This window comes from Mesoplodon densirostris, chromosome 5 (genome assembly GCF_025265405.1).
Source record: "Mesoplodon densirostris isolate mMesDen1 chromosome 5, mMesDen1 primary haplotype, whole genome shotgun sequence".
NCBI classification, from domain to species: Eukaryota; Metazoa; Chordata; class Mammalia; order Artiodactyla; family Ziphiidae; genus Mesoplodon; species Mesoplodon densirostris.
The window spans coordinates 64,588,581-64,613,485 of NC_082665.1; positions in this window are offsets into that span (position 1 = coordinate 64,588,581).

Genomic DNA, 24,905 nt, shown 5'->3' on the forward strand with positions numbered 1-24,905 from the left:
CTGAGAGTAGATTAGCTTAAATACCCACTGATTTAGATAAAAATATCTATATGAAAACAGAAAACATTGTGATGCCTCAACAAGTATGATCTAAATACCACCCGTGTCAAAATTACTTGGGATGATGATTAAAATGCTGATTCCTGGGCCAAGACCTATTCGGTAGGTGTTTTAATACAAACTTAACTTTAAAATTTGCCAATGGTGCGCTCATGGCTTGCCTTTTCAGTTTTCAAATAAGCCAGCACCCTTTTCATTTTAATTTGGATCAAAGTTGGTTTAGACAACTCCATTAATATGAAAAAAGAATTATAATTCATCTTTTTGTCAGGAGCTTCATAAATAAAAGCAGGAATAATATAAAAAGCAAATGTCCCGGGATGTCAGAAATGGCAGTCTGTTGTTTAAAAATTCATGAATGTTATCAAAAAATAATTAAAATGTACCAGAAAATGCAAAATAAAGACCTACAAGTGGTGAGAGAGAGTTAGAAGATGGTTTGTCTTGAAGTGGAGAGAGAATGAGGAAAGTGAGGGGAGCATGGAAACGCAGCTGAGACAGGCAAAGGCAGAAGCGTCTTCTGCACAAAATCATGATAGAGCAGAAGAGGCTCCGGATACTGGGATAAAAACCTTCCACTCTCAGGAAGTCACAGGACTAGACCTCTAGGAACCTTAAATAAGTCCAGTGCTATAACGTACCATCATTTATGACTTTTTTCCTGGAACCCTAATAACTTAATCACATTTATCCTCCATGCTAGGCTAGTAGGTGTAATGTTACCTTAAATGGAAAAGAGACAAAAAAATAAACAAAACCCCATGGAATTGCCCCATCCTTTGCCTGATTCCAAACCTTTACAGGTAAAGAGTAGAATCCCCTTATCTCACAAACAGAAAAAGTTGAAAAGGCAAATATATATAAAAGGGGAGATCTTGACAGATTAATTGATATATTTCTGAGTAATCAAAATAATGAAAAGGAGTTTTCTTTTAGGTAGATGTTGATAGCTTTTTTTTTTTTTTTTTTTTTTTTTTTTTTGCGGTACGTGGGCCTCTCACTGTTGTGGCCTCTCCCGTTGCAGAGCACAGACTCTGGACATGCAGGCTCAGCGGCCATGGCTCACGGTTCCAGCTGCTCCGCAGCATGTGGGATCTTCCCGGACCGGGGCACGAACCCGTGTCCCCTGCATCGGCAGGCGGACTCTCAACCACTGCGCCACCAGGGAAGCCCGATAGATTTTTTTTGATGTCGAGGTACACACCTTGGGTGTGGAAAGTTAGACTCTGAAAGGGATAACTAAGGAGTCCTCCAAGGGTGGGAGGGATGGAGGAGGCTACTTGGATTAGAAAAGGGCTGTGCTGTAACAGATGGGGTGGCTTGACTCCGAACCAAAGAAGGCACTGAGGTGGGAAGTAGTGGGATATATCAGCATTCCAGTAATGTTAGAAGCTTCAGAGTGCGAAGAAAGGCAGTGATGCCTGTACGTCAGCAGGACTGAAGGATTTCTCTTGGTGGTGGTGGGGGGTATCCAGGGCTCCAATATTTAGTATACAGAGAGTGCCAGAGCTGGTCAAAAACAAAGTATTTCAGAAGGGGCTCCACCAGTAATGGCAGTGACCAGGAAGGGCTAAAAGATGAGAACTCTGTCCCAAATTCTCTAGGACCCCTATGACACAGGAATTTTATTTTATTTATTTTTTAAACATCTTTATTGGAGTATAACTGCTTTACAATGGTGTGTTAGTTTCTGCTTTATTACAAAGTGAATCAGTTATATATATACATATGTTCCCATATCTCTTCCCTCTTGTGTCTCCCTCCCTCCCACACTCCCTATCCCACCTCTCTAGGTGGTCACAAAGCAGAGCTGATCTCCCTGTGCTATGCGGCTGCTTCCCACTAGCTATCTGTTTTACCGATTGAGTTATTTGTAGTGAGGTGGATGGACCTAGAGTCTGTCATGCAGAGTGAAGTAAGTCAGAAAGAGAAAAAAAAAATACTGTATGCTAACATATATGTGGAATCTTAAAAAAAAAAAAAGTGTCATGAAGAACCTAGGGGTAAGACAGGAATAAAGACACAGACCTACTGGAGAATGGGCTTGAGGATACGGGGAGGGGGAAGGGTAAGCTGGGACAAAGTGAGAGAGTGGCATGGACATGTTATACACTACCAGACACAGGAATTTTATAAAACTGAGTGAAAGGGGACCCCCTTCCACAACCAATTTTACAAAAAAGAACTAGTCATTACAACTTGCCATGATACAACAAATCTACCTGCTCCTGAGGCCAGACCCTTGACCCTCATGTGTTCCAGAGTTTTCCCTTTTGCAGACTTGATACCTACTTGATCCTGGTACTGTGGGCCTGTATTCAAGTCCAACCCAAACTTGGAAGCTTCTCATTTGCAAACTTACCCTAAAGGCTATTCCTCAGCCTGCTTTGACCTGCAGCTCTGTGCAAACCCAGCGTCTGATGCTTTGGAAATAACACAGAACTCTACACTTACTCAAATGTCTGCTGCTGACAACTGGTCCACTTTATCAATTCAGGTGAACTCTCCTTAATCCCATGCCAAGATCATGCTCTGGACCCTGTGTCTCCCCAAAAAATCCTTTCTTGCTAATTATTGCTCCCTCCTGGAAATTTTTCCACCGTCTCATTACTCTGATATTTCCAGTAGTAGAGAGAGCACAGGCGTTTGGCTGAAAAGGATTAGAGAAACAGGAGAGTATCTGTAAGCCAAAGGAGTGAAGGGGTTTTGGGACATTGAAGAGAAAGGCCAGGATGCTGACATCAAACACCACAGCCTTCAGCATCTTGCCTGGGGTCAGCCCTGTATGTTAGCAACTGTGCTAATCCAAGAAAAGCTGCACGTGGGGATATTTTTTCATATACATCTGACAAAGACGTTTTTCACTCTGTGTAGTTTGCAGAGATGTTGGAAAGATTTTACAAAAATTTGTTTTACCATTTCTATTAATAAAGTTATCACCGCCATGAAGTTGAAGAAATATTTTAAAAGATAACAGATAACTCCTTTTCCATAAAGCTCAAAGAAGACAGGCCTCATCAGAAGAAAGAGAATTTCATAAACAATTTTTAAAATGAAAGTGTTCTATGCAAACTGATGTGATAATAAGGCCCATAGTGGAGTCTGTGAAGGCTTGTCTGTGACAGGTGGAGCAAAAAATCCCATTGGGCAAAAAAAAAAAAAAAAGACATTAAACCTGTGACCTGCCTCTGTGGAGGTGATGTGGTCCTTTTAATTTATTTTTTTGGAGTGTGATAGCATCTCTTTAGATGGGAGATATGATGAAATCACAGGAGAGGCTGTTCTGTGTGACTTCAAGGTTAATAAGAGGGAAGCTTGGCAATGACAGGACCAGCAGAGAAGGAGAAAATCCTCCCTTTAAAGCTACATATTGAAGGGTTGGAATGATATCTATGTGACATTTCACCACTGATGTTCCTGATTAATTATCAACAAATCAAAAGAATATCAGTGTAAAGAATGGGGAGCTCTTGACAATTAAAAGGGACATCACCTTATGAAATCTTTGGGATACAGCTTCTCTCCAGTCATTTCAGAGATGGGAAAAATGATCTCAAGTGTGTAAATCAGGAAGAAGTTACATTAAATTCTTAGCATCAATATGATTTCAAAAGCATGTATTGCAATAGTAGCATTTGGCATACTAGTTGTAACACATGTTCCAAAAACATGTTATAAATTGATCAAACATTTATTGCAGGATTGTTTGTAATAATATAAAATTAGAAGAGTCAACATGTCAATCAGTAGGGGACTTGCTAAATAAAATACAATGTATTCATGTGTTAGAATTTACTGTAGTAGTTAAAGAACAAACCTCCTCTATTTGTAAAATTTATATAGCTCCTACAGTATGTCAGGTAGTGTTCTAAGTGGTTTACTTGTATTAACTCATTTAATTATCACAACAAACCTGTGAGGTAAATCCTACTATACCCTAATTTTACAGATGAAGAACTGGGGAATAGAAACATTAATAGTTTGTGCAAGGCCACACCTAGGCAATCTGGCTCCATAATCCAGGCTCTTAACAATATGCTTCATATTCTCTGGTCTATCTCAAACTGTGTAGATTAACAAAAATAATAATTTGCTATATAAAAGACAAACTGAATACTAAAAAGCCATTTAGAAAAAAAAATCCTAATATCATACTACATCATGCTCTACTATAGATATTTGAGATTTTATATATATATATACAACCACACGTCTAGTTATACTTTTATGTTTGCATATTTATGTGCATACATACATGCATATATATATATATACATCTATGTGTATGTGTGTGATGTATATCTACGTTTATGTGTGTGTGTATGTATTTAGTCTAGGGTTCTGATAAAGGGGTTTTATCTTTTCCTTTAATAAATTAAACTAAGAATACATATATGTATCTCTGGTATAATTAAGAAGAACTAACCTAGATTCCTTTTGTTAAACAAAGGACAGAAGACAACGCACCCCTTACTTCTCTTCCAAGTTAAGTATGAACTACTTAAGGGCCCCTCTGCTTTCCTCTAGACCTTTCCTCCCACATCATCTCCTACTACTCAAATCGGAAACCCTTTCTCAAACATGTGCTGATTTCCTAACTCTAGGCTTCCACCTCGGTTCTCAGAGAGCCTCTCCTGGGGAAGTTCTTTGGGGAGGTTTCTAGTCACACCAGCTGGTGGCTCTTGGAACCTAGAATACAGGTATTCAGCACCTTCGGACCTGTGCTTTGGGTGGTGACCCCATTACAACAGAACAGGAACATTCTTGTTCTCTGTTCTGTTAGGCATGAGTCTTCCTCAATAACTAGCTATGGGCCTGAGACAGAAACAGTTTCCCTATAGAGATTGCTGAACAGAATCCCCTGAGAGGCTCCAAATGAGATGATGAGGAGAGAGGGTCAGCCCACAGACACCATCCTCTGGCATGGCCCTGGGGAAGATGCAGTGCCATAGGTTCACCGCTTCCACGGTCCTTCCTGCTCAGCCCCAAGGCAGCTCTCTCCCTGCATGTCTTTGTTTCCATTCAAGGGAATGGGGTTTGAAAACACTTGTGTGTCCACAAGACCCAGCTGCAGCCCCATGACCAGCTGGGCACTAGAGCAGCGTTCTCGCATCTCAGATTTTTTTTTCTTTCTGTGGTTTTAGAACCTTAGAGGATTTATTTAAAAGCCAAAACATTTGTATTTTTATGTTCATGGTAGGTTAGTTACGTTTCTTGACCTTGGAGAAGTTTTTCCTTCTGTAGGAGGTGCCTTGTGCATCCCAGCGCTGCACTCCCCTCTTGTCACCCAAGCTATATGCTCTAGGGATTCCCCCTAAGAGAGCTACATGGGTTCTTCTGTTGTGATGGGTTGATTATGTGGGAGTTCTGGTAGGCTTGGTTGGCCTCTAGCCTGGTCGGTCGCTAGGCCCTGCCTTGTGCAGGTGCTGCTGGCTGCTGTTTAGCAGGGCCTGGTCGCAAGGTGACTGCTTGCAGAATCCTAGGGGACCCTGTAGCTAGTGCCGGCTCCCTGGTGGGCGGAGTCAGGGTCCAGAAGACTCTGGGGCTGTTGCCCACGCACTGGCAGGTGAAGCCAGATCCTGGGGTTAGTGCTGGACTCCTAGTAAGCAGAGCTGGTTCCTGGAATCTGGCTGCAGGGCCCAGGGACCCTGGAGCTGGTTTCAGGTCACTGGTGTGCAGGGGTGGGGGGGCAGGCGGGGGGACACCCCATCTTAGAGAAGCTCACATTCCTCTCCAGCCCGCTCAGCAAAAGCCTGGCCTTCTCCTTTCTTTTTCTTTTCTTGGGACACCTGCACTGGCCTCACTGGCACCTGCTTCTTGAAGGAAGCCTCCTCTGTTTCCTCCCATTCCTGGGTTTTCTTCTCTCTGCTCATTTCCCACGACCTTGACTGCACTTTGGTGGGGAATCTGCTGTTTCCTCACCAGCTGCTTCAGTGCACACGGACCCAATAGGTGTTCACACACATTTTGAGATCCCCACTGATTTGTTTTTCCCTTTAGTTTCAATTTCACAGAAGTATCAATAAACTAATCTTAAAAGGTACAGACTTCAATAGGAACCCCAAACCCAAAATATAGACAAATGACCTGAAAACACCACAAAGCCAGTAAGTGGAACCTGACAGTTCTGAAACATAGGCTGCTTCTTTCTTTCTTCTACCTGTAACTGGAAATGCAGAAGGGCTACAGCACAGGCGAAAAGATGGCATGTCTACATTCACACCTTTCTATAAAACTGTCTTATCTCCCTCTCAGAGGCAAACACCTGGCTGTATGCAAACTCTCCATGAGCTTAAATCCCTAATTCTGCTAGTCCAGGGTTCTGTGTTTGACAATCCATAGGACCTAGTGGGAGGTTGTGGCAGGGGGGAATGCATAGGCTAACATTTGCTCGGCACCACTATGCATCAGATCCTTAATACCCAATCCTATAAAATAGATTCAGGCTCAGAGAGGGTAGGTAACTTGACCGAGTCACACTCTGAGATACAGCAGTCAGAATTTAAATCCAGGTCTGCCTGATCTCACAGGCCGTGCTATTTCCCCATCATACAGTGCTGCCTTCATGGTACCAGGGTCAGCCTCTAGGCCAGTATTCCTAAATCCTAGGAACATCAGGATCAGTTGGAAAATGTTTTTAAAATATAAATTGTGGGGCTTCCCTGGTGGCGCAGTGGTTGAGAGTCCACCTGCCGATGCAGGGGACACGGGTTCATGCCCCGGTCCGGGAGGATCCCACATGCCGTGGAGCGGCTGGGCCCGGGAGCCATGGCCGCTGAGCCTGCACGTCAGGAGCCTGTGTTCCGCAACGGGAGAGGCCACAACAGTGAGAGGCCCGCGTACAGCAAAAAAAAAAAAATATATATATATATATATATGTATATATATATATATATATGTATACATATATATATATGTATACATATATATATATGTATATACATATATGTGTGTTGTGTGTGTGTGTGTATATATATATATATATATATATATATATATATATATATATATATATATATATATAATAAATTGTGGGATCTTATCCCCAGAAATTTTTATTTTCAAAGTCTCAAACAGGGCTATGGAATCTATAGGTAGTGTGAAAGTACCCCCAGGTAACTCTGATGATCAGTCAGCCTTGAAGACCACTGTTTTAAGGTATCCACATCCAAAATGAAAGAAGTACTCATAAATATCATATGGCTTGTTTGGGTAACTCATTATGGGTTTTCCGAACTACAACTTTATCAAAACCTATTTGAATTTACCTAGTTTGTACTATTGCCTAAGGGTGGAGAATTGCATAAATCTATTCCTGCTATGAACAGAGTATCCCCCAACTCTTGAGGCTTTCCCACGGTTATGGTACTGTTGGGGCAGGCCATCTAGTCTGTTTTCCTTAGGTGTGCCATTCATACTCATGTAGAAGGTCAGCATGAAGGAAAGTCATCGTTTTAATCTGCTCTCATACAGCTTTTTTTATCCCTCTGATCATTCTATCTGCCCTTTTCTGGACCTTTTCTAGCTCCATTTCCTCTCTTTTAAGGTTCATCAACCAGAACTACATATGGTACAGATGAACTAAGGTTTTGTACAAGGGCATTGCCCTTGGTGTTCCTGGGGGATGCCATGTACTTATCCTAAAAAAGGCACATCACAGGGTTTGCAACCTGAAATAGTATGGAAAATAGAAGGGAAGAGGAGATAGGCACATGAATAAAAACTCTTCCTCGTTTTAGGTTGAGCCTATTTATTCTTCCCTTCCTCCTTGTGTCATACCATCTTAGGAGGAAAAAGGGTAGGGACTTGATGATGGGATATTGGAGGAGCTGCAGTGACTTGGGAAATAGAGATGTTCATTATTTCTAGCTGGTCCCTATAGAGTTGAGAAGATTCTAGGCAAAATTGTCTTTGTTACCGTCTTTCTAGAGCCCCTATTTCTGGGTGTCCATCACTCTATTCCCCTCCATCTAAGAGGTCTATTAGTTTCCCGAGGTGTATCCCAAATCACCACCTGCTCCCAAACCCTGTCCTCCCTACTGTCTTCCCACTTGCAAAGGAAAAGCAAGAATTTGCAGAAGAAATTTTGCTTAGCTGGCAGCCCTAAGGAGCTAGTGATCTGATTAGCTGATTAAAACAATTTACTCTGAGTGTGAATGAGTTGTAACCCTTCCAGAGGTCATATACAATTTGAAAGGCATTTGTCAAACCTAAATAATCTATGATTGATCACATTTTTCAGAGCATAGGAATTTGCATAAGTGTGGGATGGTGGTGTTTCTCTTTTGTAGAGATAGCTGCTTTTTTCTCTTTTGCATACTGCTAGGCAGGGGTGTCAGAGAGAGAGTGTGTGTGTGTGTGTGCGCGCATGTGCTCAGATGGTATATAAGGAGGGAAACATACAGACTCTGCATTGTGGCTGTATCAAATACATGAGTAAAGAGAGAATGCTTTGGGGGAGAGATACATGTTAACTGACAGAATCTCAATTTTTCAAAATTCAAAATCTCATAACTATGGAGGAGTTTCTATAGTTTAAGTCATTTCCCCCTTTAATACATTTGCCTGTCCACAGCATTGCTTTCCCATATTCTCTTGCAGACTGGTGATATCTCCCTGGAGTTCATCAACAATTCCCTTCATAGATCCCTTTATATTTTTCTCCCTGCAAATCTTAGTGCCATCTGCAAATTGAATCGCAGTCTCATAGAATCTTGGCACTGGAAAGAACCTAAAAATCATCCAGTTACACTTGTCACCCTAGTTTTAATAGACATCTGTCATTTCTGCAGTACACTGTCTACTCATCCATATTCCCAATGAACGATTACCCTGGATTACCTTTCGGAAACTACTCCTGCATATCCTCAGCCCAGGTGGTTTGCCTGAACTTGACTCCGTCCTCAGTTGGAGGGCATGGTGGGCCCTGATTGACTTAAATTATAAAACAACTCTGCTGCACCCCTCCACCCTGGCCACAATCATTGGTTCAGGAGTGGGAACAGGGGCCAACTATGGCTAAGGAGAATCAAGTCTGGACTTTTCACGCTACCGTTAATGGTAAAGTTCTTTCCCACGAATGTAAAAGAGAGGATGAGAGTTCTACAGGGCTGTAACAATCCTGCCATCTGAAATCAAGCTTTCAGATGAAACCATCTGAATGAAACCACAGGAAAGGAGGGGGACGTGGATCCTGTGGGTATCCTCAGACACACGCATCTAACCTCTACGTGACTGAGCCTACACTAAGCTGGCCATTTCTCAGACAGTAAATTCTCTTTTTGATTAACATAATCCTGAGCAGTGTTTTCAATCATTTGCTTCAGAGAGGATCCAAAATGATAGGCTTATGATGGGGAATTCATTTATTTCTACTGTAGCTTGCTACACAGTTTTTTGGATGTTAGGAAATTCTTCTGAATATCTCCTTCTTTGAATCTTCTGCCCATTTGTTCAAGGCTTTTATTTAAAGCTCTACACAGATAATCAAACTTTCTTTCATTCTGTTATCCTTCAAATTTAAGCAGAGTTAGCCTGGCTTGTCCTCTTCAGAACCCAAGTTATCAATTTTGTGGCTAAACATTTTGAGTTTAACATTTTTTCTTTATATGACAAGTTCCCTTCCTTTGAATTATGTATATTGTTATAGTTCTTATTTAAATGTGGTTCCTGTAATGGAATACCACATGACCATGTGGGTTTACAGCTCTCTGACACTTGTATTCTACCATCCCCCATTAAAACTTTATTGTTATTTATGCAATCTAATTATACTCTTTTTTATTAGCTGCTGTATCACTCTGGTGGTAACTTTTACCCTCTAAGTAACCCAGAAAAATGTTCACTTGAAATGGAAGTCACCTCAGTCTTACATTTCTAGGATAACATTTCTATCACACAATCAATATACATATGTTATGAAAAATTAGAAGACATAGATAAGCATAAAGAAGAAAATCTCATTCCTAAAATTATCGGCTACAAAAACCAATGACATATTCCTAGATATCCCTCCACACACATTTGTTTTCACATATTTGTATGTGTATTTTCACATATTTGTATGTGTATATACACATAAACCTCATCATACAAAAATTAAGTACACAGTCTTCATCCGCAGTCTTTTTATCTGCTTTATAATTAACATGTTTGCATGTCAATAAACAATGTTTACCATATCATTTTAGTGACTGCTTAGTATTTCAATATGGTAGTGCTAAAATTTGTTTGACCCGACTTCCGGGTAAGATGGCGGAAGAGTAAGACGCGGAGATCACCTTCCTCCCCACAGATACACCAGAAATACTGCTACACGTGGAACAACTCCTACAGAACACCTACTGAACGCTGGCAGAAGACCCCAGACCTCCCAAAAGGCAAGAAACTCCCCACATACCTGGGTAGGGCAAAGCAGAGAGATTCCCGCACAGAGGAGCGGTGCCGAGCGGCACTCACCAGCCCGAGAGGCTTGTCTGCTCCCCCGCCGGGGCGGGCGGCGCTGGAGCTGAGGCTCGGGCTTCGGTCAGAGCGCAGGGAGAGGACTGCGGCTGGCGGCGAGAACTCAGCCTGAAGGGGGCTAATGTGCCACAGCTAACCGGGAGGGAGTCCGGGAAAACTCTGGAGCTGCCGAAGAGGCAGGAGACTTTTTCTTCCCTCTTCGTTTCCTGGTGCGTGAGGACAGGGGATTAAGAGCGCCGCGTAAAGGAGCTCCAGAGACGGGCGCGAGTCGCGGCTGAAAGCGAGGAGCCCAGAGACGGGCGTGGGACGCTGGGGCAGCTGCTGCCACCGCCAAGAATCCTGTGTGCGAGCGCAGGTCACTGTCCACACCGCCCTTCCGGGAGCCTGTGCAGCCTGCCACTGCCGGGGTCCCGGGATCCAGGGGCGGCTTCCCTGGGAGAACGCACGGCGCGCCTCGGGCTGGTGCAACGTCACGCCGACCTCTGCCGCTGCAGGCTCGCCCCGCACTCCGTGCCCCTCCCTCCCGCCCGGCCTGAGTGAGCCAGAGTCCCCAAAGAGGCTGCTCCTTTAACCCTGTCCTGTCTGAGCGAAGAACAGACGCCCTCCGGCGACCTACACGCAGAGGCAGGGCCAAATCCAAAGCTGAGACCCAGGAGCTGTGAGAACAAAGAAGAGAAAGGGAAACCTCTCCCAGCAGCCTCAGAAGCAGCGGATTAAAGCTCCACAATCAACTCCATGTACCCTGCATCTGTGGAATACATGAATAGACAACAAATCATCCCAAATTGAGTAGCCAGGAGTCAGTGCTGTGCCTCTGAGGTGGGAGAGCGAACTTCAGGACACTGGTCCACAAGAGACCTCCCAGCTCCACATAATATCAAACAGCGAAAATCTTCCAGAGATCTCCATCTCAACACCAGCACCCAGCTTCACTCAACGACCAGCAAGCTACAGTGCTGGACACCCTATGCCAAACAACTAGCAAGACAGGAACACAATGCCACCCATTAGCAGAGAGGCTGCCTCAAATCATAAAAAGTCTGCAAACACCCCAAAACACACCACCAGACGTGGACCTACCCACCAGAAAGACAAGATCCAGCCTCATCCACCAGAACACAGGCAGTAGTCCCCTCCACCAAGAAGCCTACACAACCCACTAAACCAACCTTAGCCACTGGGGACAGACACCAAAATCAACGGGAACTACGAACCTGCAGCCTGCAAAAAGGAGACCCCAAACACAGTAACATAAGCAAAATGAGAAGACAGAAAAACACACAGCAGGAGAAGGAGCAAGATAAAAACCCACCAGACCTAACAAATGAAGAGGTAATAGGCAGTCTACCTGAAAAAGAATTCAGAATAATGATGGTAAAGATGATCCAAAATCTTGGAAATAGAATAGACAAAATGCAAGAAACAGTTAACAAGGACCTAGAAGAACTAAAGACGAATCAAGCATCGATTAAAAACACAATAAATGAAATAAAAAATACTCTAGATGGGATCAATAGCAGAATAACTGAGGCAGAAGAACGGATAAGTGAGGTGGAAGATAAAATAGTGGAAATAACTGCTGCACAGCAAAATAAAGAAAAAAGAATGAAAAGAACAGAGAACAGTCTCAGAGACCTCTGGGACAACACTAAATGCACCAACATTCGAATTATAGGGGTTCCAGAAGAAGAAGAGAAAAAGAAAGGGACTGAGAAAATATTTGAAGAGATTATAGTTGAAAACTTCCCTAATATGGGAAAGGAAATAGTTAATCAAGTCCAGGAGGCACAGAGAGTCCCATACAGAATAAATCCAAGGAGAAATACACCAAGACACATATTAATCAAACTGTCAAAAATTAAACACAAAGAAATCATATTAAAAGCAGCAAGGGAAAAACAACAAATAACACACAAGGGAATCCCCATCAGGATAACAGCTGATCTCTCAGCAGAAACTCTACAAGCCAGAAGGGAGTGGCAGGACATACTTAAAGTGATGAAGGAGAAAAACCTGCAACCAAGATTACTCTACCCAGCAAGGATCTCATTCAGATTTGATGGAGAAATTAAAACCTTTACAGACAAGCAAAAGCTGAGAGAGTTCAGCACCACCAAACCAGCTTTACAACAAATGCTAAAGGAACTTCTCTAGGCACGAAACACAACAGAAGGAAAAGAACTACAATAACGAACCCAAAACAATTAAGAAAATGGGAATAGGAACATACATATCAATAATTACCTTAAATGTAAATGGACTAAATGCTCCCACCAAAAGACACAGACTGGCTGAATGGATACAAAAACAAGACCCATATATATGCTGTCTACAAGAGACCAACTTCAGACCTAGAGACACATACAGACTGAAAGTAAGGGGATGGAATAAGATATTCCATGCAAATGGAAACCAAAAGAAAGCTGGAGTAGCAATTCTCATATCAGACAAAATAGACTTTAAAATAAAGACTACTAGAAGAGACAAAGAAGGACACTACATAATGATCAACGGATCAATCCAAGAAGAAGATATAAGAATTGTAAATATTTATGCACCAAACATAGGAGCACCTCAATACATAAGGGAAATATTAACAGCCATAAAAGGAGAAATCGACAGTAACACAATCATAGTAGGGGACTTTTAACACCCCACTTTCACCAATGGACAGGTCATCCAAAATGAAAATAAATAAGGAAACACAAGCTTTAAATGACACATTAAACAAGATGGACTTAATTGATATTTATAGGACATTCCATCCAAAAACAACAGAATACACATTTTTCTCAAGTGCTCATGGAACATTCTCCAGGATAGATCATATCTTGGGTCACAAATCAAGCCTTGGTAAATTTAAGAAAATTGAAATTGTATCAAGTATCTTTTCTGACCACAATGCTATGAGACTAGATATCAATTACAGGAAAAGAGCTGTAAAACATACAAACACATGGACGCTAAACAACACACTACTTAATAACGAAGTGATCACTGAGGAAATCAAAGTGGAAATTTAAAAATACCTAGAAACAAATGACAATGGAGACACGACGACCCAAAACCTATGGAATGCAGCAAAAGCAGTTCTAAGAGGGAAGTTTATGGCAATACAATCCCACCTTAAGAAACAGGAAACATCTCGAATAAACAACCTAACCTTGCACCTAAAGCAATTAGAGAAAGAAGAACAAAAACATCCCAAAGTTAGCAGAAGGAAAGAAATCATAAAAATCAGATCAGAAATAAATGAAAAAGAAATGAAGGAAACGATAGCAAAGATCAATAAAACTAAAAGCTGGTTCTTTGAGAAGATAAACAAAATTGATAAACCATTAGCCAGACTCATCAAGAAAAAAAGGGAGAAGACTCAAATCAATAGAATTAGAAATGAAAAAGGAGAAGTAACAACTGACACTGCAGAAATACAAAAGATCATGAGAGATTACTATAAGCAACTCTATGCCAATAAAATGGACAACCTGGAAGAAATGGACAAATTCTTAGAAATACACAACCTGCCAAGACTGAATCAGGAAGAAATAGAAAATATGAACAGACCAATCACAAGCACTGAAATTGAAACTGTGATCAAAAATCTTCCAACAAACAAAAGCCCAGGACCAGATGGCTTCACAGGCGAATTCTATCAAGCATTTAGAGAAGAGATAACACCTATCCTTCTCAAACTCTTCCAAAATATAGCAGAGGGAGGAACACTCCCAAACTCATTCTACGAGGCCACCATCACCTTGATACCAAAACCAGACAAGGATGTCACAAAGAAAGAAAACTACAGGCCAATATCACTGATGAACATAGATGCAAAAATCCTCAACAAAATACTAGCAAACAGAATCCAACAGCACATTAAAAGGATCATACACCATGATCAAGTGGGGTTTATTCCAGGAATGCAAGGATTCTTCAATATACGCAAATCAATCAATGTGATACACCATATTAACAAACTGAAGGAGAAAAACCATATGATCATCTCAATAGATGCAGAGAAAGCTTTCGACAAAATTCAACACCCATTTATGATAAAAACCCTGCAGAAAGTAGGCATAGAGGGAACTTTCCTAAACATAATAAAGGCCATATATGACAAACTCACAGCCAGCATCGTCCTCAATGGTGAAAAATTGAAACCATTTCCACTAAGATCAGGAACAAGACAAGGTTGCCCACTCTCACCACTCTTATTCAACATAGTTTTGGAAGTTTTAGCCACAGCAATCAGAGAAGAAAAAGAAATAAAAGGAATCCAAATGGGAAAAGAAGAAGTAAAGCTGTCACTGTTTGCCAGTGACATGATAGTATACATAGAGAACCCTAAAGATGCTACCAGAAAACTACTAGAGCTAATCAATGAATTTGGTAAAGTTGCAGGATACAAAATTAATGCACAGAAATCTCTGGCATTCCTATATACTAGTGATGAAAAATCTGAAAGTGAAATCAAGGAAACACTCCCATTTACCATTGCAACAAAAAGAATAAAATATCTAGGAATAAACCTACCTAAGGAGACAAAAGACCTGTATGCAGAAAATTATAAGACACTGATGAAAGAAATTAAAGATGATACAAATAGATGGAGAGATGTACCATGTTCTTGGATTGGAAGAATCAACATTGTGAAAATGACTCTACTACCCAAAGCAATCTACAGATTCAATGCAATCCCTATCAAACTACCACTGGCATTCTTCACAGAACTAGAACAAAAAATTTCACAATTTGTATGGAAACACAAAAGACCCCGAATAGCCAAAGCAATCTTGAGAACGAAAAATGGAGCTGGAGGAATCAGGCTCCCTGACTTCAGACTATACTACAAAGCTACAGTAATCAAGACAGTATGGTACTGGCACAAAAACAGAAAGATAGATCAATGGAACAGGATAGAAAGCCCAGAGATAAACCCACGGACATATGGTCACCTTATCTTTGATAAAGGAGGCAGGAATGTACAGTGGAGAAAGGACAGTCTCTTCAATAAGTGGTGCTGGGAAAACTGGACAGGGACATGTAAAAGTATGAGATTAGATCACTCCCTAACACCATACACAAAAATTAGCTCAAAATGGATTAAAAACCTAAATGTAAGGCCAGACACTATCAAACTCCTAGAGGAAAACATAGGCAGAACACTCTATGACATAAATCACAGCAAGATCCTTTTTGACCCACCTCCTAGAGAAATGGAAATAAAGACAGAAATAAACACATGGGACCTAACGAAACTTCAAAGCTTTTGCACAGCAAAGGAAACCATAAACAAGACGAAAAGACAACCCTCAGAATGGGAGAAAATATTTGCAAATGAAGCAACTGACAAAGGATTAATCTCCAAAATTTATAAGCAGCTCATGCAGCTCAATAGCAAAAAAACAAACACCCCAATCCAAAAATGGGCTGAAGACCTAAATAGACATTTCTCCACAGAAGATATACAGACAGCCAACAAACACATGAAAGGATGCTCAACATCTTTACTCATTAGAGAAATGCAAATCAAAACTACAATGAGGGCCTCCCTGGTGGCGCAAGTGGTTGAGAGTCCGCCTGCCGATGCAGGGGATACGGGTTCGTGCCCCGGTCTGGGAGGATCCCATATGCCGCGGAGCGGCTGGGCCCGTGAGCCATGGCCGCTGAGCCTGTGCTTCCGGAGCCTGCGCGTCCGGAGCCTGTGCTCCGCAGCGGGGGAGGCCGCAACAGTGAGAGGCCCGCATACCGCAAAAAAAAAAAAAAAAAAAAAAAAAAACTACAATGAGATATCATCTCACACCAGTCAGAATGGCCATCATCAAAAAATCTAGAAACAATAAATGCTGGAGAGGGTGTGGAAAAAAGGGAACACTCTTGCACTGCTGGTGGGAATGTGAATTGGTACAGCCACTATGGAGAACGGTATGGAGGTTCCTTAAAAAACTACAAATAGAACTACCATATGACCCAGCAATCCCACTACTGGGCATATACCCTGAGAAAACCATAATTCAAAAAGAGACATGTACCAAAATGTTCATAGCAGCCCTGTTTACAATAGCCCGGAGATGGAAACAACCTAAGTGTCCATCATCGGATGAATGGATAAAGAAGATGTGGCACATATATACAATGGAATATTACTCAGCCATAAAAAGAAATGAAATTGAGCTATTTGTAATGAGGTGGATGGACCTAGAGTCTGTCATACAGAGTGAAGTAAGTCAGAAAGAGAAAGACAAATACTGTATGCTGACACATATATATGGAATTTAAGAAAAAAATGTCATCAAGAACATAGGGGTAAGACAGGAATAAAGACACAGACCTACTAGAGCATGGACTTGAGGATATGGGGAGGGGGAAGGGTAAGCTGTGACAAAGTGAAAGAGCGGCATGGACATATATACACTACCAAACGTAAGGTAGATAGCTAGTGGGAAGCAGCCGCATAGCACAGGGAGATCAGCTCCGTTCTTTGTGACCGCCTGGAGGGGTGGGATAGGGAGGGTGGGAGGGAGACGCAAAAGGTAGGGGATATGGGAACATATGTATAACTGATTAAATTTGTAAAATAAATAAATAAATAAATAAATAAATAAATAAAACAAACAAACAAAAAAAATTTGTTTGACCAATTGACTATTCATGTTTTTGTTGTTTTTGCTTGTCTGCCATTAAACATTTTCCTGATCATTTCCTTAGACTCAGTCTCTCAGGTTCAATACTTGGTTTAAAAGTCAAAAATACTTTTACAGCTTTTGTTGTATATCTCTACATTTCCCTCCAGGAAGACCAAACTAATTTATAATTCCATCAGCAACATCCAGAACATCACTAGGCATTATGCATTTTTTTTTAAACTTATCTTCAGGATATACATCTTTATCATGTTGGTTTTGGCCCAAGAGTTTAGCCTGTCAGGATTGTTTTAAGTCTTAACTCTTTCCTTTATGCATTATTTATTTTCATCTCCTGTCACATTATCATCTACAACTGATAAGTTACTTCTATGACATAGTTAATAACATTGATAAAAATCTTGACTAAGGCCATGCCTTGTTAAGGTTGGGCCCTCTGAGAGGTCTTTCCAGGTTGATGTTAATTTAGAAGTTAATACTCTGGATTCAACAAGTAATTGCTGTATCTCCCTTACTATCACCCAACCCATACCTTCATCTTGTCCACTAGACTCGCCGTCTTGACAAAAAAATAAAGATACGCCTCGGTGTGGATTTCCCTACCAGATCTCCAGCCAGTTCTCCCTTGAGATTAAAATTAAGCCCAAAGTAACAATTCCCCACTGTAGCATCTTCTACTTTAAGAAAGATGAAACTGTCAGCAAAGCAAGTCAGGTCAATAATTTATCAGAGTCTGCTTTTAGGAGATATTTCAGTGTGAATGCCCTCATCTAGACCATTTATAACAATATCAAAACTGGCCCCAGGAGTAATTCCTATGAGTCTTAATTATTAGCCTTTCTCTACATATAGAAATGTATATTTATTCCTATCTCTTTTCTTATTGCTTGCTTCTTTCTCCTCTTTTTCTTTCTTCTAATCCAATCCCTTATTATAAATTATTTCTTTTAACACACAGTAATTCATTTTAATCATTTTTTACCATGCAAAGATATTAATGACTTCTGATCTAAAAATTCTCTTAAGCTTCTCAAGAATATAAGTATATAAGAGTATACATGACAGAGGTAGGGACTGTTGGGGCATATTCAAATTGGAATGGGAAGAGACAGAGCTGAGGCAAGTTATTTAATGTGAAGTACAGTAGTCTTAGTTTGTTTCATTATCTATCAATTAGATTAATAAACACCATGTATATCTTACAGAGGTCCCAAGAACACAAACAGAAGTTCTGTGTATGTCTGTGTGTATCATCATGAAGCACCAAAGAATGAGGCATAATCATTAACATTTAATAAAAGTAAATATACATAAATAAAAAGTACCTAATTTAATCTGCAGTGAGGTCAGGGTCATGATCTTAATTTTAACAGCTTCAACAATGAGGCTCCAAGAGTTTGCTACCCTCCAGAATAAATGTCATAACTGAATCCTCAGCCCCAGCATATAAGGTTCCAAATCAATGGTAATTTGACTTCACAGGTTGTGAGGTACGTGGTTGTACGTAATTTGCTACTTATGTAGAATATCAAAGTCTGTGAAATAAAACTGATAATATAAACAATTTAGAATGGTTCAAAAGTATATCTTTATATCTTTCTTACTCATTGGACTGTTATGCTCTTTGCTGTGTGATATAAAAAGGGGGTTAAGGCACAGCTAGTGTGAAATCAATTATTTATACTTAACATCCAGCCTTTCTGAAGAGCCCATAGGGGAGCAACATGTACTGACACCACTTTAATAATTGTGTTGACTATAAATTATTGCTGCACCTGACTTCACTATAAATGTTTTGTGTTCTGTCAAGATCCGGGTATGCCCATGGGAATGTGTTGAGCATAGGAATGTCATCTGTCATACGTGTCACAGTGGAAACAATGGCTGGGAATGCTGGACAACACCAGGCTACAACTCTGAATGAGGTATAAGGTAATTTGTATACTTCTTAAAAGTCGTATTCATTGAGCTATCTGATGTGTAGAATTATCTGTTCCTCCTAGGACAGGATATTTCATTATTTTAAGATTTGAGCCCATATAACTAGACTGTGTTCCCATAAAGGGGATCCTACTGTAATCCCCCAGCTACCCAGATTACATTTAATTAAAGTCCTTAAAACGAAGTATTTTTTGCAGAGTGGATCCCTGATAGTAGAAGAACAAGTACAGATGCCTAGAATGGCTAAGACTTCATAGTTATATGGAACAGGAGCAACTCTGTTCAAGAGAACAGAGAAATAAGATACACAGAGGCCTGGAAATAGAGAAGCAGATGTCCATCCCAGCTTTCTATCACCTGCTGAATTGAAAATAGTTAAATAATTGAAATGCCACATCTAGTCTTGTGTGATCTCCCTTAAACAATGACTGGTAAAACCAGCCATGGAGTTCTTTGTGTATTTCTGAATGGGCAAATCAGGTTGCTACAGTAAATTTTCAACAATGGGTATAGTTTATCTACTAAAGGTTGCTCTTGCCAAACTCCCACATAACTTAAAAGATATTACTAACTGCAGGAAACTCACTTATGTGACATCACCAGAGAAGGAGGTATTTAAATAAATGAAGCTTTCTGCATAATTAAACATAGCCATTGTAAGAGCCAGTCTGCAGTAGTATGTAAGGGTGGCTAGCCTGACTCTATGTAGGTCCCAACTACAATGATGGAGTTTAAGCTCTTGTTTCTGCTGAGAGTAAGCAGTCTGGAAGCCAGAAAAAAAAGCCATGGGCTGAAAAACCTGATAACCAAGTCTAAACAAATCATCTCATGTAAGAGTAATAGGCTCTGAAAGAGAGTTCACAGGGAAAATTCCTTGAACTTTGATACATGTGTAGCATCCACAGCTGTGGATGTGCAAACAGATCCTTGTAGGGACAGATTAAACAGCTGTTCTACATTGTTCCTCAGATATCACACAATGTCTCTGCTCACAAGAAATCCTGTTCAGTCCGTACTCAATTGGGAATTGACTCTTCTTCCCATAGGCAGGGTGGATAAATCCCACACCATCTCTCTCTCATGGGCCAAACATGGGAAAGGGTATCAAAGCAGCTCAAAAACAAGCAATGGTGAATAAATTATGCTGGGTAGCAGCTGCAAACACACAACAACAGAAAATGTTCTAAAACAGCCAGAGGATATCTGTTCCACAAAAATAAAAAGAAAACATTCTTGATCTCTAAGCAATGGAAGGCAGGATGTAACCCTCTTCATCGATAGCAGGTAAGGACTCTTTTTTTTTTTTTTTGCGATATGCGGGCTTCTCACTGTTGTGGCCTCTCCCATTGCGGAGCACAGGCTCTGGATGCACAGGACCAGCGGCCATGGCTCACGGGCCCAGCCGCTCCACAGCATGTGGGATCTTCCCGGACCGGGGCACGAACCCGTGTCCCCTGCATTGGCAGGCGGACTCTCAACCACTGCGCCACCAGGGAAGCCCAGGGCTCTTTTTTTTTTTTTTTTTTCCCCAGGGCTCTTTTTTAAAAGAGATCTGAACTCTGAGTAATTGCTGAAGTCAAGGCTTAGGTTTCTCTGCAATTAATAACAAGGATCCTGACTAAAAGCAGCAATCATCCTGGGCGCACACTAGGAGACAGGGGGAAAAAAATGAACAAAACCAACATGATGAAAAGATAAGGATACAGTGCACTGTAGCTATATCAGACTGAGCAAGAAATTAGAATATCAGAAACCCAGTTCATATTATATATTGCTTATTGCATTCCATTACTCTTAAATTAATGGCATAATAAGCTATATTGAAACTTCAATCCGTAGGGTGCATTCAGTCTAAGTCCCTAAACTGAAGGTTCCTACCAAGTATTATTGTAATCTGTTATCAATGACTGAACCAGGGGGACCCTAAATGACAACTGCAGTTAAGGTTCTGACATGCAAAGGGGTAGGAGTGCAATCACTGCTTAGGGTATACACAAGCTAACGTAACATGTTCATTTCAGTCCACTAAGTAGTACAATTGTTTTTCTTAGAGAGATTTTATTTTTGCTTCCTTTGGGACAAGTGATGTTTTTGGATGAGAGCAATACTATTTTACATTAAAAACCCTCTGCTCCAAGTACATGCACTTAAGTTTTTGAAATTTAATTTGCAATTCACAGTGGTCCAACCTGATGCACAGTAAACAATGAATAACATGCCATAATAATAATGATGCAAAGTATCAGAAGATGCTGTTTCCTCAATGACTTTGACTCCTTTGTTTCTTTGTTTCTTCCTTTATTTACAGGGATCCATGATTAAGCTGATTTGTACTTTTAGAATGCAAAGAAAATTGAGGAGGAAATATGAGAATGGTGCCTACTGATTTAATTTTGAAAGTTTAAATAATCACTTTTTATTTAAATAATTTCATCAGCTCTCTGAATAAAGATTGTGGCTTTTAACTGTACAAAGAATTTAGCACTTGTCTGGGGACTCAGTATATATTGAAACATCAGAGCCATAAAACCCAAATTGTTACCCTCTTCATTATCTATTTTATTTGAATTTTATTGTATTTTTTGTACAGCAGGTTCTTATTAGTTATCTATTTTATACATATTAGTGTATACATGTCAATCCCAATCTCCCAATTCATCCCACCACCAACCTCCTCTCCCCACATGCTTTCCCCCTTGGTGTCCATACATTTGTTCTCTGCATCTGTGTCTCTATTTCTGCCTTGCAAACCGGTTCATCTCTACCATTTTTCTAGATTCCACATACATGTGTTAATATACGATACTTGCTTTTCTCTTCCTGGCTTACTTCACTCTGTATGACAGTCTCTAGTCTCTACAAATGACCCAATTTTGTTCCTTTTTATGGCTGAGTAATATTCCACTGTATATATGTACCACATCTTCTTTATCCATTCATCTGTCGATGGGTATTTAGGTTGCTTCCATGACCTGGCTATTGTAAATAGTGCTGCAATGAATATTGGGGTGCAAGTGTCTTTTTGAATTATGGTTTTCTCTGGGTATATGCCCAGTAGTGGGATTGCTGGATCATATGATAATTCAATTTTTAGTTTTTTTAAGGAACCTCCATACTGTTCTCCATAGTGGCTATATCAATTTACATTCCCACCAACAGTGCAAGAGGGTTCCCTTTTCTCCACACCCTCTCCAGCATTTGTTGTTTGTAGATTTTCTGATGATGCCCATTCTAACTGGTCTGAGGTGATACCTCACTGTAGTTTTGATTTGCATTTCTTTAATAATTAGTGATGTTGAGCAACTTTTCATGTGCTTCTTGGCCATCTGTATGTCTTCTTTGGAGAAATGTCTATTTAGGTCTTCTGCCCATTTTTGGATTGGGTTGTTCGTTTTATTAATATTGAGCTGCATGAGCTGTTTATATATTTTGGAGATTAATCCTTTGTCTGTTGATTCATTTGCAAATATTTTCTCCCATCCTGAGGGTTGTCTTTTCATCTTGTTTATAGTTTCCTTTGATGTGCAAAAGGTTTTAAATTTAATCAGGTACCATTTGTTTATTTCTGCTTTTATTCATTATCTTTCATTCTATGTTTATAACAGTTCATATCTCTCTTTTCCTGTAGCATGCTACACTTATTCATCACCACCTTACCCACAAAAGATATTCCTTATACCTTATCTTTCTTATACCTCTGTTACAGCCTCAGCTCCTCTGCCCTAGGGAACAGTCAGAACATGAATGCACTCTATATCAAATTACACTTTTTCTGGAAAGTTCACTGGGGCAGGGGTTTGGGGTAGGGAGAAGAAGACCTAATTCTAACAAGCTATTGGTGAATAGTTCCATCATGAGCAATAAAAGGTGATATATTTCAATAAAGTCAAATCATCACATGAAATTAACACCAGTACAATTATTTATGGATAAAATAGTAGTGCATGCTTCCTGGTATCTCTGTCTCTCATTTCTCTCTCCCTCTCTTTCTTTCTCCCTGTGTTAGCTGGCAACAGCATCATATAGTTTTTTTTTTTTTCTTTAAACTCATTTGATGGTGAAGAAGTTGAAAACTTCAGCACAACCTAAAATAAATTCAGAATACTGTGCACACAAATACATACATACTCAAAACACACACAATAATATTATTTATACATGGTTACTTAAATATTGTTGAAGCAGTGTAAGGAAAATGTAAAGAAAATTTGAAAAATATCAATTAACACACATCTCATAGAACAAAAAGCTTTATTGGTTAATAGCAAGTATGACAGGTTTATGAAAATCAAGTCTTTTGAATCAGTTTAATCACTTCATGAATGACAAGTTAATGTCACAGATTGTAGGGGAATGAGAGAGAAGGTCTTGCCTGATACCATTAAGATTTTGGTCTGCATGAAATTCTGCAACAGAAACTAAAATATAACACTGTCTTTATGCTTTCACCAAAGTCTACAAGTTTTAAAGTTTTATAACTAAAAGTTAAGCCTCTTTATGAGGAATATTGCAGCAGGCTGCAAACTGTGAAAACTGCAAGCTTCATCGGAAAGGATGTGTATCAATGTTAATTAAGCACTCATTAAAAAAGAAGGCTAAGGGAGCCACCGGAGAAGAAAGAGAAAGTAAGCTCTAGCTGTTAGTAATTTAGGAAGTCAGAATAGCCTGTCTTGATTAGAAGTTAAGGGTTACAGTTTGGGGAGGAATACAGGAAAAAAATAGTGAGATTTTCCCCCCTTACTTTTTATATCTTTCATTTTAGACTTCAAGAGCCGTTGCGCAAAAAGACTGAATGGATATATTTTAAAGGTCAGGATATAGTGAGAAAGGAACCAGGATGCGAGTTTCATATCTCCTCACAAGGACTGATTAAGAAGGCTATTGTAAGAAAGCTAATGAAGGCAATTAACCCAGCATCAGGCAGAGCAGCTGCTGGGGTTTTCCAAGCACAACCTGAACTAGCTTAGATGTCCCACTGTCACTGGCCTTGTCCAGGGGCTCCCGGCTTTTACAAAAAGATAAGAGTAAATTGTAATTTAGGCCTGGGAAGAAATTCAAGGGTTTGATTAAGTTGAGAGAGAACTGATAATTACTGAGGAGAAATCAAAACTGTCTAAGTGTAACTTAAAAGTAATAATGTGCACTGACAATGCCTCATAAACTCAAGGGACAGGCACATTTTGACTTGTAAATTCATCTCATTTTGACATCAAATCTAATGCCTATTACTTTAAGGTAAAACATCTTTCTTTTGCAAAGTATTGTAAGTGGTTAGACCTTGAGCATCACTTTTTATTAATTCCATTGTCTAGGTCATCACTTACCCTAGACAGCACTGTCAGAAACCTGATGGAGAAAATTAAAGTGGATGTTCTAGTCTCTGGCACCTACCTTTCAAATTTCAATTAATTCTTTGTTCATAAACAAGCTAGGAAACAGTTCTCTTCTTCCTGAGGATTCTGTGAAGGTCTTTTACCTGGCCTTCCTGTTCTCTGGTCTTGCTCCTCTCAAAATTATCATGTGCATTATTATTTACTTATATGTCATCTTCTCCAAGAAGCCTTCTTTGAACCTTCAGATTGAACTCCACTGCCTTTGAACTATCATATATCCATTGCTCAATTTGCACATTGTGTGGGTATATTTTTGTTATATGTCTGTTTCCGTGAATAAATTTTACTCATAGTTGTACCCACAAAATTTAGAAGAATAGCTGACATCTAGTAGATGGTAATCATGTGTCTACTGAAACAAAGGCAACGGATTATAACTGCCTGTCCTCTTTTAAATGGGTAATACTCA